The 13,325-nt window shown below is 29.4% G+C and overlaps 2 long non-coding RNA genes across 2 annotated transcripts; one reads left to right on the top strand and one right to left on the bottom strand.

Annotated features, from left to right (window-relative positions):
- Positions 1-1,899: 1,899 nt before the first annotated feature.
- LOC107916569 (uncharacterized) lies at positions 1,900-3,086 on the top strand. Its single transcript, XR_001689507.2, has 2 exons — positions 1,900-2,279; positions 2,571-3,086. It is a non-coding gene; the product is annotated as an uncharacterized lncRNA (long non-coding RNA).
- Positions 2,414-4,865, bottom strand: LOC107916568 (uncharacterized). The gene is made up of 2 exons (XR_001689506.2): positions 4,118-4,865; positions 2,414-3,817 (listed from the first exon to the last, which is right to left on the bottom strand). It is a non-coding gene; the product is annotated as an uncharacterized lncRNA (long non-coding RNA).
- Between the last annotated feature and the right edge of the window lie 8,460 nt (positions 4,866-13,325).

Below are 13,325 nucleotides of genomic sequence, written 5' to 3'. Positions count from 1 at the left end.
GGACAACAAATAATCAATTTTATGGCCTGACTCTCTTTGTTCAATCCCCAGTGGAGTCGCCAAGCTGTCGAAACCATTTTTTCGAGTTAGGAAAAAATGGAGATCGACTAAAACCAAATGTGAAGTCGCCACCAATCTTTTGTTTAGGTGTGATTGGGTCACCTACTAAAACATTTTGTTCCATTTAAATCCATTTTTGGTCCACGTAAAAATAAATGGGCTCGGGAGCCGGTTACGTATGAAGAAGGGTTAACACCCTCAATACACCCAGAAACTGGTACAAGATTGATTAAACGCTATCCTTAGATTTTAAAGAAGTTTCGAAACATAATTCTTATTAAAACGCTTAAGTGGTTCAAGTTCGATGTCAAAATTCTCTTGTTTTAAATGTATGCAGTATCATATCCAGCACGATTGGACACGATCCTTTATACCTTCAAAAATACGATTGATTTTTGACTTTCAAAAGCTTGTACACTAAAAATTATAAAAGAAATATCCAAATATTTAGTCCAACGAAAAAATCACACCCAGCACAATAGGGCATGATTCTCCGAATTTCCAAATATTGCATATTGTCTTGCCTTTAACAAAGAATTTAAATAAATGGTTGTAAATTATCTCAAAACACATTGATCTTATTGGAAATAAAATGGAATAATTGATTTCAAAGAGTTAAAAAACCACAAAACAACATTTTGTAAATTAAAGGGAAAATAATTGATGAATAGGGGTTAATACGCATGAAAAACGTACAATACTTGATAAGTGCAGATAACATAATCCTATTCAATCAATCAAATCAAACAAACAATTAATTTAAAACAGCAAAATTTATGAGTATGGGTGAAACAAGTAAACACGATGTAAATATACATGAAATGACGTGAGGACAATTGACTCATGACATACCAAGCAATATAAAACTGATATAACACTAAAATAGTTTCTAAAAATGATGGACTAACAAGCAAATAACATATGCTAGGGCTTGAAATAATTTATAAAAGGGAAAAAAACTAAGAATATAAATATAATTAGAAACATTTGAATCAAATAAAATGCCAAATATTTAGAAATAAAACATTTATTTGAAATTTACAATATCTATACAATAAAGATAACTTTCTAAAAAAAACATAAAATATGAAAAGATTGCATGTGTATAAAATATGAAACAAAATAAATGTATATGTGAATAAATTTCAAAAACAACGATATACAAAAATAACATGGAATTAAAATATAAATTATAAGATCAAATTAACTTCATCATGCATTATGTATGTACGAATATTATTCAAACATTTAAACGAAATATTATATGAAGTGTTAAAATAAAATGGTATTAAAAAAACTTCAAAATAACGATTTTATAAAAAAATAAAGTAAGGTTATTAAAAAAATAATAAACAAGCGGATTTCAAAATAATAATTGTTAAAAATAAAACTCGATTAAAATAACATATATGTACAAATATATAAAAAGATTTGAACCGGATATTATATAAAATATTGAATTTATATGATATAAAGAAGAATTTCAACGCAATTATGCAAATAAAGACAACGCGAGATTATTTGAATAAATCAACATGCATAAAAATATTAAATGAATTTTAAAATAATAAGTCATACAAATAGGAAGCTTAATTAAAATTGAATTAAAACATAGGGGATAATTTATAAATAAAACAAGTCATTTAAAATTAAAGAGGACCAGCGCGCCACGCATGTGAATATTCAGGGACCAAATCTGGAAATATTACAGATCCTAAAACACAGCACCTAGGCCCAGACTGAGATGCAAAGACATGCAGATTCTAGGGAAAATTTGAAATAAAATAAAATGTAAATAAAGATCAATTTAAAGGTCTGCGCGAAGACAAAGGACTAGTCGCGCAATTTGACCACTAAAGTGCCAAAGCGCAGATCCAGCACATGGATCGGGTTTGCGTGCAGATCTTCCGAACTCTACATGGCACCGTTTCAACCTCTGCACAAAATCAAGCCTAAAAACCCTAAAATCCAACATTCAGACACTTAAGAACAAATTAAAATAAAAAACCTACAGTCTATCTCCCTTATTCATCCGGCCAAACATTAGGCACCTTTCAACTGCCGTTTTGCCTCCATATTTGGCCGGCAGTCATCAAGCGAAGGCCAAATCTGGCCCTGTTCGACCACGAATCCAAGAGCCTTGCTCAAACGCTTCAAGATCCTCGTTTAGGCTTCGATTACGACGAAGCAAGCAAGGACATTAAGGAGCCAACATTAAGGTAAGTCCATTTTCCCTATTTTTTTCTGTAAAAAATCTATATGCAGGAACAAAGAAGGAAAAAAAAAACTAAATTAGAACACGGAAAAATGAATATGAAATCACCTTAGTTTCATTGCTTTTTTTCTTTTTTTGTATCTAGTATTTCGTAAATCTCCTTTTACAGTACATTCAATGGCTTTTTATAGTCGGATTTTACAGTATAAATAAAAGAAAAATAAAAAAAATCTATTTTCTTGCTGTCATTTGTTGTTAGCTGCTGCTTGCTGTTGTGGTTGTTACTTCGTTGCAGGTGTGCATGGCCTGGAGGAGTTATTCGTGGGCGTGGAGCGTGGCGCGCGTGGAAGAATCGGTCGGAGGCTGCGGCAGTTCGTTGACTTGAAGGCCTGCTTCCAGGCTAACAAGCGGCGGCACAAGGAGCAGAAACCCCTAGGGTTTCTGCTCAAAAATGTCTTGGGCCATTTGGGCCTGTATTAGGATAATTGGGTACGGTTTCAATTGGGTTAAGCTTATGTGGGTTAATTTACTTGTAAATGGGCTAGGTAACTGGGTTTGTAACATGGACATTGAATTGCTGATTATTGGGTTTTATTTTGTTTTTATTATTTATTATTTTGGTTTTGGTATGGGCCTGGGCGAAATGGGCCTATTACAGGTATGATTATCACCTCATTTCATGCATTTTTATTATGCAATGTCATCTATGTTTGTCTTGCTTAAGAAGTGTATATGAGGTTGCAATATATACTGAGAGGTATTGTATTATGCTACTTATAGTTTAAAGTAAATGTGTGGTTGTTTTTATCTAGCATTTTGCTCGAACTTTAGTTTTAGTCCCCTAAATATTTAGGCATCATTTTTCACACCCTATATGTTGTTGCTTGTACCATAAGAAAGATCTGTTGATTTAGTGTGTTGTGTAATGTGGACATTTACTCCAATTACATGCAAATATAATATGAATTATGTCACAACTTGGGGATTATTAATTGTGATATTTATATCTATAAGACCTTTGTAGGATCATATCTACCTCCATTTTAATCATTTAGCACCAAAGGTGCTCAAGGAGAGGCTTCCAAGTATCTCTAACACTGCTATCATTTTTGCTGTATGAATGTTACAAAGGAGTCTGTAATAGGCCCAATTCGCCCGGCCCATTATAAACCAAAATAAAGATAAAAAAACAAAAATAAAAAACAAAAACAATAAATAGCCCAAGATAATCTAATGCCCATTTACAAATTATTTAACCCAAAAAAATTTATATAATAACAGCCCAATTATTAAACTAAACCAAACTTATTATAGCCCAATAATTATACCCAAAGTCCAATCTAAGACTAACCCTAGCCCAAAACCCAGTTGCTAATTAGCGCCGTAGCAGTAGTCTGCACTCCTGGCCATTCATTCTCGAAGCAGGCTCATAGAGCCCAGGCCAGAAGCTTCTGGAAGTCACCAGTAGCCAGCCAGGATTGGGCTCCTCACGAAACGGCCTCCTTCACATGCGCCCCTCCTCGTGCTCCTGTATGGATGCTCCTGCAAAAGAACATGCGAGAATAAGCAAATAATAGAATATGTAGTAAATTATAGCAAAGCAATTTGATTTTTCTTATTTATTTTATTTCCATTTTTCAGCTATAAAAAGCCATTGGATGTACTATGTATTCTTACGCACACTAAATAGGCATATTGAATAGAAAAATTCAACAGCAGTTTTTAAGAAGGTGATCTCCGTTTTTAATCTCTTTAATTTTCTGTTAGTTATTTTATTTGGTTTTCTTCATCATTTACTTTTAAAAAAGGAAAACAAATACGAGAGGAGAAAGGTGATCATACCTTGCGATTAAGCCGTCAGTTCTCTTTCGCTTTGTCGAAATCGGAGTTTAAAGGGAATTCCGAGGCTAAAAAATAATTCTTCGAAGCCTATGAGCGCTGGTCGCAATTCATAGTGGTGGATTGGTGTTTGAGGGAGAAAATTTAGGGTTCGGCTGAAGGAGAGGGGAAGACCTAGGTTATTTCGGCTGAATGGTTCAATTTTAGGCCTTATATAAGACCAAATACGATACCGTTTTGAGCCTGATTCAGTGGCTCCAAAACGGCGTCGTATTGATTAAACCCCAGGATCCTCTCACCCCAGGATCCGCGCGTTTTTGCGGAGAGGGGATAATTGCGCGATATGTCCTTCTCTTTTACACGGGCATTCAATCACATATTATTTATTTTACTTTATGTTAGAATTTCGGCCCTATAATTTGAGCACGTTTGCATTTTGGTCCGCGCTACAGCGCTGCGTTTCGGGGTCTGGAATATTGCCAGCTTTAGTCCCTTGGCATTTGTGTGCATTGGGCAATAATCCTCAGTTCAATTTTTAAAAATTTATAAATTATCCCCTTTCATTTTAAATTTATTTTAATTAAGTTTTCTATTTATATAATTCATTGTTTTTGAGGAAATTCATTTATTTTTTTATGCGTTGAAGTTACTCTAATAATTTTACTTTGTTTAAAAGAATCATTGTTTTGAAGTTTTTGTATAATATTATTTTAACATTATGTATAAAATTTTATTTAAATATTTATTTATATACTTGTGTACACCTAGTATTTTAATTAAGCTTTCTATTTGAAACACTTAATGTTTTACAATTCATTTAATATTTTTATATATGTGTTAGTCTATTTTGGTAATTTTGCTTTGTTTTTATTTGTATAATTATTTTGATGTTGGTTTTATCATATTATTTTAACATTTTATATAATGTCTCATTTAAATATTTTTGTGTATATTTGTACATATAATGGAGTTTTCTATTTAAAATACCTATTGTTTTAAAATTTATTTAATATTTTTGTGTATATGTCAAGTTATTTTAGGAACTTCATTTTTTGTGTTTATAAAATTATTATTTTGAAATTCATCTTTATATCATATTATTTTAATATATTATATAGTATCTCATTTAAATACTTATATATATATTTGTACATATATAGCAAAATTAATTTAATCTTTTATGTATTATTAATTCCATGTTGTTGTTACAAATAATTATTTCTAAATCTATTTATATATATATGTTTGGTAAACCTATTATGTGTATTTCCTAAGATTTTATCTTATTATGTATTCTTGCTATCCTTTCATATTTTATATATTATTAAATTTTTCTTTATTGTATATATTTCAACAAATGTTTTTAACACTTTGTATGTTATTTGATCTAAAAATCTTCATTCTATAATACATATTTTAATGATTACATATATATCTCTAGTTTGTTTTTACAAATAGTTTCAAATTCATTAATTCATCAATTCATATATTATATGTGTTCATCATTATTTAAAATTTGTCTTATACCACATTTTTTCTATTTTTTTTCATTTTGTTATGTATATTTTGCATTGGTTGTATTATATTAGGCTATACATCATTGTTGTACTATTTCTTTCATTTTTGTTGTTATCTCAATTGTTCTCTATGCATGCTAGAAAGATGGTTTCATTTTGCTTAGATTAGCTATAGTCAATTATTTGATTTAGTTGGTTAAGTAAGGTTATGTTATCTTCGTTCACCAAATATTGTATTTTATGCATGTATACTATCCCATGCTAATTATTTTTCTTTTGGTTTACAAAATGTTGCTTTATAATTCTCAACTCTTTAAAATCAATCATTCCATTGAATTTCAAATAAAAGTAATATGTTTTGGGTTTACAAATATCTTTAAAAATCCTAAAATAAGACAATGTTCAGTATTTAGAAATTCGAGAAATCGTACCCTATCGTGTTGGGTTTTGATTTTTCGTTGGACTAAATATTTTGACACCCTTTTGTAACTTTTGACTTAAGAACTTTTGGAAGTCAAAACTCAATCGTGTTCTCAAAAGTATAAAGGATCATGTCCTATCGTGCTGGATATGATGCTTTATACCTTTGAAACGAGAAAGTTTTGGCGACCAGCTTAAACCACTCAAATGTTTTAAAAGGAACCATGTTTTAAATTTTTGAAAAACCCTAGACATAAAGACAACAATTAATCAATCTGGTACTAGTTTTTGGGCGTAATGAGGGTGTTAACCCTTCCTCATACGTAACCGGCTCTCGAACCCATTTTTAAATTTACGTGGACCAAAATTGATTTAAATGAAACAAAATGTTTTATTAGGTGATCCAATCACACCTAAACAAAAAGATTGGTGGCGACTCCACATTTGGTTTTAAAAAGTCGATCCCCATTTTCTTAAATAAAAATCGACGGAGTCCATCTCTTTCTTGCCTACTATGCATTATAAAATCGGTAGAACTCTTATAAAACACCATGGAGAGGTGTGGTATTCAGATGCATATATGTATATTATATGTGGTTGTTTTTAGTTTTAATTTTTTATGTACATGGGTATATAGTCGAGCAGGTTTAGTGGAATTTAATTGTGTTATTCATTTTAGAGATACACAAAACAAATGCATATTATATATGAGTGCTTTTTTTTTTAGAATTTACACAAAAAAAAATGCGCATTATATATAAGTGTTTTCTTTTTGAGAACTTTTTTGAAAGTATGAAAAAATATTAAAATTTCTAGTTGTATCGTTTTCAAAACTAACATCGAATTACCAAAACAATATACTTACAAAAATATTGATTGAACTTCTTCCATATTAAATAATAACTAAAAGAAATACAAGATAGCACTATAAAAACCATATAATACTATTATTCTCAAAACATTATATAATTACATATAACAATAAAATTGAAGTCTTTCTCATAAATTATCATCAATCTTTCTGAGATTCTAAACCATTTAAGAAATGTTCATGAATTAAAAGTATTATATTGTTAGATAAACCCTTAAATTATACATATAATAATTTCATCCAATATAAGTAAAAACATATTACTTTAGTCTTGAATAGCGATGGATCATTATTTTCCAACATTTTAGTATAACTCATGTTACATGAAGAATTGAACCTCCAATTTGAATAAAAATCCTACATAAAAATATTTTCACAATACATGTACTTAAGTATTTACGACTTTTGACATTTAAAAAGAATAATGCATTCAATCAATACCTGTAGAGGATGAAAAAAATGGTTATAATAGTTTGGAGTCATTAACATTGAAATTTGATGATAAAAAGGATAAACAACAATTATTTGTTAAAACTAAATATGACAAGATGTAAATTAAAGTATAGTAAAGCAAAACTTAACTATTTCTTTATTTTTTTCATTAAAATAAAGACAAAAATTAATTAAATAACATAACAAATATATGCAAATATAATACTAAAGGAAAGCATACTCACTTGATATTTTCTCCCTATCTTTTGAAACTTGAGAGTTCATTGCCTTCTTTGTTTTTTTCTTTTGATTTTGGTCAAATTGGCTTTTCATTTGAGAATTTTTTGAACACTTTTTTTTTGACACATACAGGATCAAACATTGATTTTTCACTTAATCTCCTATTGGTATCATTGATAGCATCTTGAAAAGATGTATGTTTGAAATTTCCTAATCTTTAGCTTCTTGCATAATTGTCATCTCCTTTTCAATTAATTGCAATGCCTCAAATAGTTTTTCTTTGACAATTTGAGTACACTTAGGAGTCAATGAACATTTGTCAAAAAGGTTGTAACGATATGATTCAATTCATTGGGGCGCAATAAACAGCTAGATTTTTCTTCATGTGCTGATGAGGCTCTAAAATCACTTGCCAACAACAATTTTGTTTTTTTGTCCATCTCCCAAGTATATATTTTTCGAGTATCTCTTTAATGTTATTCATAAGATGAACCTGTAATGACGGAAAAGTAATCTAAGACTTTCAAACATATTACAACTATATTAGACAATGTTATTTGAAACACCAAACTCCACACAATAAATTCTTTCACGTCCATCTTCAGTCACATGATATAAAGAAAATTTTTTTATGTTGCTAACTTCAACTCAATTCAAGCCTATACAATCCATCAATTCCTCTTCGAATATTTTAAACATAGCAAGAGTTTAAACATCGGATGCAGACTTCAAAATCCCACATTCATTAACATTTTTAGTGCCATATTTTTACATAAAAAATCTTGATTTAACTTTATTTGGCAAAATTCTTTTGCCTTTTCCTCATAATGTTGTATAACCTGAATAAGAGGCAAAGAGAAATTCATAATCTGATGTAATATGTTGTTCATACTCTCACTTCTTTGAGTGGATCTAATCCAAGCCAAAAAAATATTTATGCTAAAGGCAGGGCACCATTTTACGTGAAGCTCATAGTCTCTTAAGCCAAGCATGATCTTGAATTTGAAAATTTTCAATCATGGTAACCCAACTTGATTCAATTTTTTTCACTTGCACATTCACAAAAGCATTTATTAAATTGTACTTTGAACTCAGCATTGGCAAAACAACTAGCAAGATGTTGTTTAGCATTATTTGAAATGTGCCACATGCATAATCTATGAGAAGATTTTGGGAGCACAATCTCTATTGCTTTCATCATCACTTGATCTTGATTAGTAAAAGTCCTCTTCAGTTGTCGGTGGCCCGTGGCTTCTAAAAATGTTTCAAATAGCTAAGTAAATGACTTAGTGGTTTCATCTGATAAAAAAACACAACCAAACAAAACAGTATTCCAGTGATTGTTGATTCTGAGCACAAACCAAATTATACTTATTGGTTCTATATGTGGTATCAAACACAAGTACATCTCCAAAACAATTGTAGTCCAATTTTGATCTTTCATCTCTCCAAAAAAAATTAGCTAGTCGATTATTCTGGTCCACTTGCATTGAACGGAAAAACATAGGGTCTTATCTTCCTTATATTTGAAAAAAATGATAATGCTCCCCTGCCTCAATCATTTTCTCTTTTTCAATTCGCAAGAAATTATGACAATCTAATTTGGTAAATGTAATATTTTCAAACCCAATCTCCTTATTGAGAAATGAATATGAACTTGATTGTTTGATTCTAACATCTACATGTCCTTCCAAAATTTTTCTTCCTGATCTTAAATAAATTCTTTCTTTTGAAGTTGCTAGGTGGTAATTATGATAATCATTAAAGTAAGAAACAATCTAAAGACCTTTTTCTGTTGTAAAACAGATTTTAGCTTGACAACCTGTCCTTGTCTCTAGACGATTAAATTTTTTTCACTTTGTCAACATCTTCGTATTTATGATACCTAGATTTCAAGCATAAAAATTCATGTTGTCTTATAGGTTTAGTCATACGTCGTCTCTTATTTCCTCTTCGAAGACTAAACCCCTTACTCAGAGCAAACTAATTGTAAATATTGTAAGCCTTTTATTCAAAATGCACTTTCAGTCCCACTTTTATTTCTTCAACGGAATTATTTTTTTTATTGACAAGATGAACTATTTTGACTTGATGTGTCTCCATAAATGAAAATTATAAATTAACAAAACTTGGGAAGAAATTTTAATATCTAATAAAAAATCATGATAATAAAAGAAACCGCTAAAAATTTTTAAAATTCAATTAAAATATAATAAAAACATAGGTTGAAAACCATATAGATTTTTTTTCACTAAGCTAAATCATTATTATTAAAAATCACAACTCTTTCAAAGATTCTAAATACAACTATATATCAAACAAATGAAAACCAAGTGGAAATACTTAACATCCCAAACAAACACAGTTCCACACCAAACTAAAAAAAAAAAATCTTTAAAACATGCGCACGATCACTAACCAGAAAATCTCCATGGTTTGCAATAGTGTAATGCATATTTAATTTAATCATGTCTAATATAAAAAAAAATCAACCAATAACAACAGCCAATAACTTTGAATTATTGTATCTTCTTTTCAATTTTCATGATTCAATGATCATCATCATTATTGTATTGCGAAAATAGAAACTATTAGAATTAAAACTTATCTTAAAACAACAATTGGATAGTAGTAGCCAACAATTGAATAGCAAAATAGCAGCTGGCAACAGTTGCCCGAAAAACAACAAATGAATAGCAACAGCTAGCAGTTGCAGAGAAGTGTCAAGAAAAACAACAATTGAATAGCAGCAGCCAACAATTGAATAGAAAAATAGCAGCAGTTACTGGAAAAACAACAAATGAATTGTAGCAGTCAGTAATTGCAGTGAAGTGCCAAGAAAAACAGCAATTGAATAACAGCAACTAGCAATTGAATAGCAAAATAGCAGCAACCATTAGTTGCCAGAAAAACAACAAATGAATAGCAATAGAACTGTTGCTGAGAAGTGCAAAGAAATTCTTAATTAGGATTGAGTTGTGGCGGGAAATTTTTAATTGAGATTTTAGGATTTATGGTTAAAAAATTAATTAAATGAGTTGTGAATGACATGTAAAAATTATTTGACATGTCATTAAATGGTTGAAAAGGGATACAAATGACGTGGCGTCACTGTTTCATAAAATCATTTCCCTTACAATGTAATATAATATATGAATAACCTATCAACTATTTTATTAGGCTAATTTACTAAAAAAACGCCCATTTCCAAAATTATTTACGAAAATGGGCCAATTTTTTTATTATTTACCAAAAAGGTCTAAATTCCCCAAAAGCGCGTCCATGTCAACACGATTTTAGGGGATATGCCAGCAAAATGCGTCCCTGGGGGAGCATTTTTACCATGTCAGCACAAATCACGCCCTCATAGACGTATTTTGCTAATGTAGCAAACCCTCCCCCAAGGACACGTTTTAGTCCGTGTTTAAATTTACAAGAATAAACCTTAAAAAAGGCTCAAAGTGACAACACCATTATTTTTTAAGGTGTCACCAATTAATATGGAAATAAAAGTTACAAAGCAAATCTTTATATAGACCCAAAGTCTCATATCTCTTATCTTCTTAAGCAACGTGGGATATGAGATATGTGTATATATAGACTCATGAATAGGTTTGCAGCTTGTTCCTAAACAATGTGGGATTCCTTCTTCTTTTAATTAACAACATGAAACTAAATGCTACACTATATTTATAATTTTTTTACAAAACAATTTCTATTTTTTTGTATTTTGTTAACATTTTCTCATATTATAAAATTATCTTTTGAGAAATTTAATCTTGTTGCATTTTAGAATTGTTAACATACATAAAAGAACTATTAAAAAAAGAGAACAAATTGCACATATGAAACTTGTACATGCAATAATCTTCTATTCAACTTTGAAATTTTGAAGTTAATATCAATGCAATTCTAATTTTTAAAATAATTTTCCATTATTTAAATCTAGAAGTTATACTTTTAATTTTTTAATTTTGTTTTTGATTTTATATTATGAATGTTTGATTAATAAATAAATGGCGAGTATTTGGCACTCAAATAGTATTTTTTTGTAATTTTAAAAAATTGATATATCTTTTTTTAAATATTCACTTATTTTTAGTATTTTACTGTACTAATTAATTTTTTTAATTCTAATTTTAATTTAATTTTCATCACTTAATGAATGCTGATAAATTTATTTTAGATGTATTTTGACTAGATAGATAATCTATTTAAACATAGTATATAATTATGTTAAATAAATTTTTTTATAGAAATATATAATATACATAAAATATAATAATAATTTTTTATATTTTTATATCTAGATTAAATTACATTAGTAAACACTTAAATATGATTTTTTAGCTATCGAATTATAAAAAGTTACAAAATGATCACTTAACTATTAGTAATTTTTTAAATATTTATTTTTTAATATTTTACCATACTCATTTTATATTTTAGAATTTTTTGACTTATAGAGTTTAAAATTTTTATTTATAATGTAACAAATGTTAACTTTTTGTAAAAAAAATTTAAACTCTAAGTAAAAAAATATAAAATATAGTGTAACTTTTAATCTCATGTTGTTAGTTAAAAGAGGAAGGAATCCCACATTATTTAGGAACAAGCTGCAAACCTATTCATGAGTCTATATATACACATATCTCATATCCCACAGTACTTAAGAAAATAAGAGAAATGAGACTTTGAGTTTATATAAAGATTTACTTTTTAAGTTTTGTTTCTATATTAAATGGTGACATCTTAAAAAAAGTGGTGTTATCACTTTAAGCCCTTTTTAAGGTTTATTCTTATGAATTTTTAAAAAAATTGGTCTATTTTTATAATATTTAAAAAAATGACCTTTTTTGAAAATTTAAACATGGGCTAAAATGCATCCTTGGGGGAGCCATTTTGCCACATCAGCAAAGTGCGTCCACAAGGGTGCGATTTGTGTTGACATGGCAAAAACATTCCCCGAGGGATGCGTTTTGCTGATATAGCCCCTGACTCTGCGCTAACGTGGACGCGCGCTTTCAGGGAATTTGGCCATTTCCAGTAAATAATCAAAAAATTAGTCCATTTTTATAAATAATTTTAAAAATGGGCATTCTTTAGTAAATTGGCCATTTTATTATCAAACACCTTTTCAAGTCTTTTAACAATTATGGTCCTTAAAAAGCAAAATGTTGTGGCGATGAGTTTGGTCCAAAACAAGTATCAAAAGATACAAAGATTGTAAGCACAAGTATGAAAACCATCTATTATGCCAATGCCATGTACATCAACTAAATCCAAAATGCTATAAATTTTTAATCCACAAGTTAGTTCAATGCAAAAAATTCTTAACAACTACTTTGTCGTAAGGACATCTTTCTCCACTAAGTTATTTGATCTGGTGTCAACTGTTGTTTGAATTGAATACTTGGTTACTATCCAACTATATATATATATGTTCACTTTGATAACCTTAGTTCATTCGCCTCTACTTTTATAGTTGCTCCTTTTTATAACTTTTTCGGAGAGCTATAAATAAAGGCTTAAATATTTCATTTGTAATCTTTTGATTGTTTGCCTAGCTTAAACATATTCTAAGTTCTCTATGCATCTTTCTCTAAACAATCACAGCCACCACCACAGCTTTCAATTCTTTTAGCGACCAATTACTTCCATCACCAATGCACTTGTTTTTCAAGGTGCGCCGATCTTTCTCTCTTTTTCTCACTTGAGGTCTTAATTAGAT

Source organism: Gossypium hirsutum, chromosome A01 (assembly GCF_007990345.1).
Source record: "Gossypium hirsutum isolate 1008001.06 chromosome A01, Gossypium_hirsutum_v2.1, whole genome shotgun sequence".
Taxonomy (NCBI): domain Eukaryota; kingdom Viridiplantae; phylum Streptophyta; class Magnoliopsida; order Malvales; family Malvaceae; genus Gossypium; species Gossypium hirsutum.
Note: the sequence above shows the minus strand (reverse complement) of the source record. Positions and strands in the feature narration are given on the sequence as shown.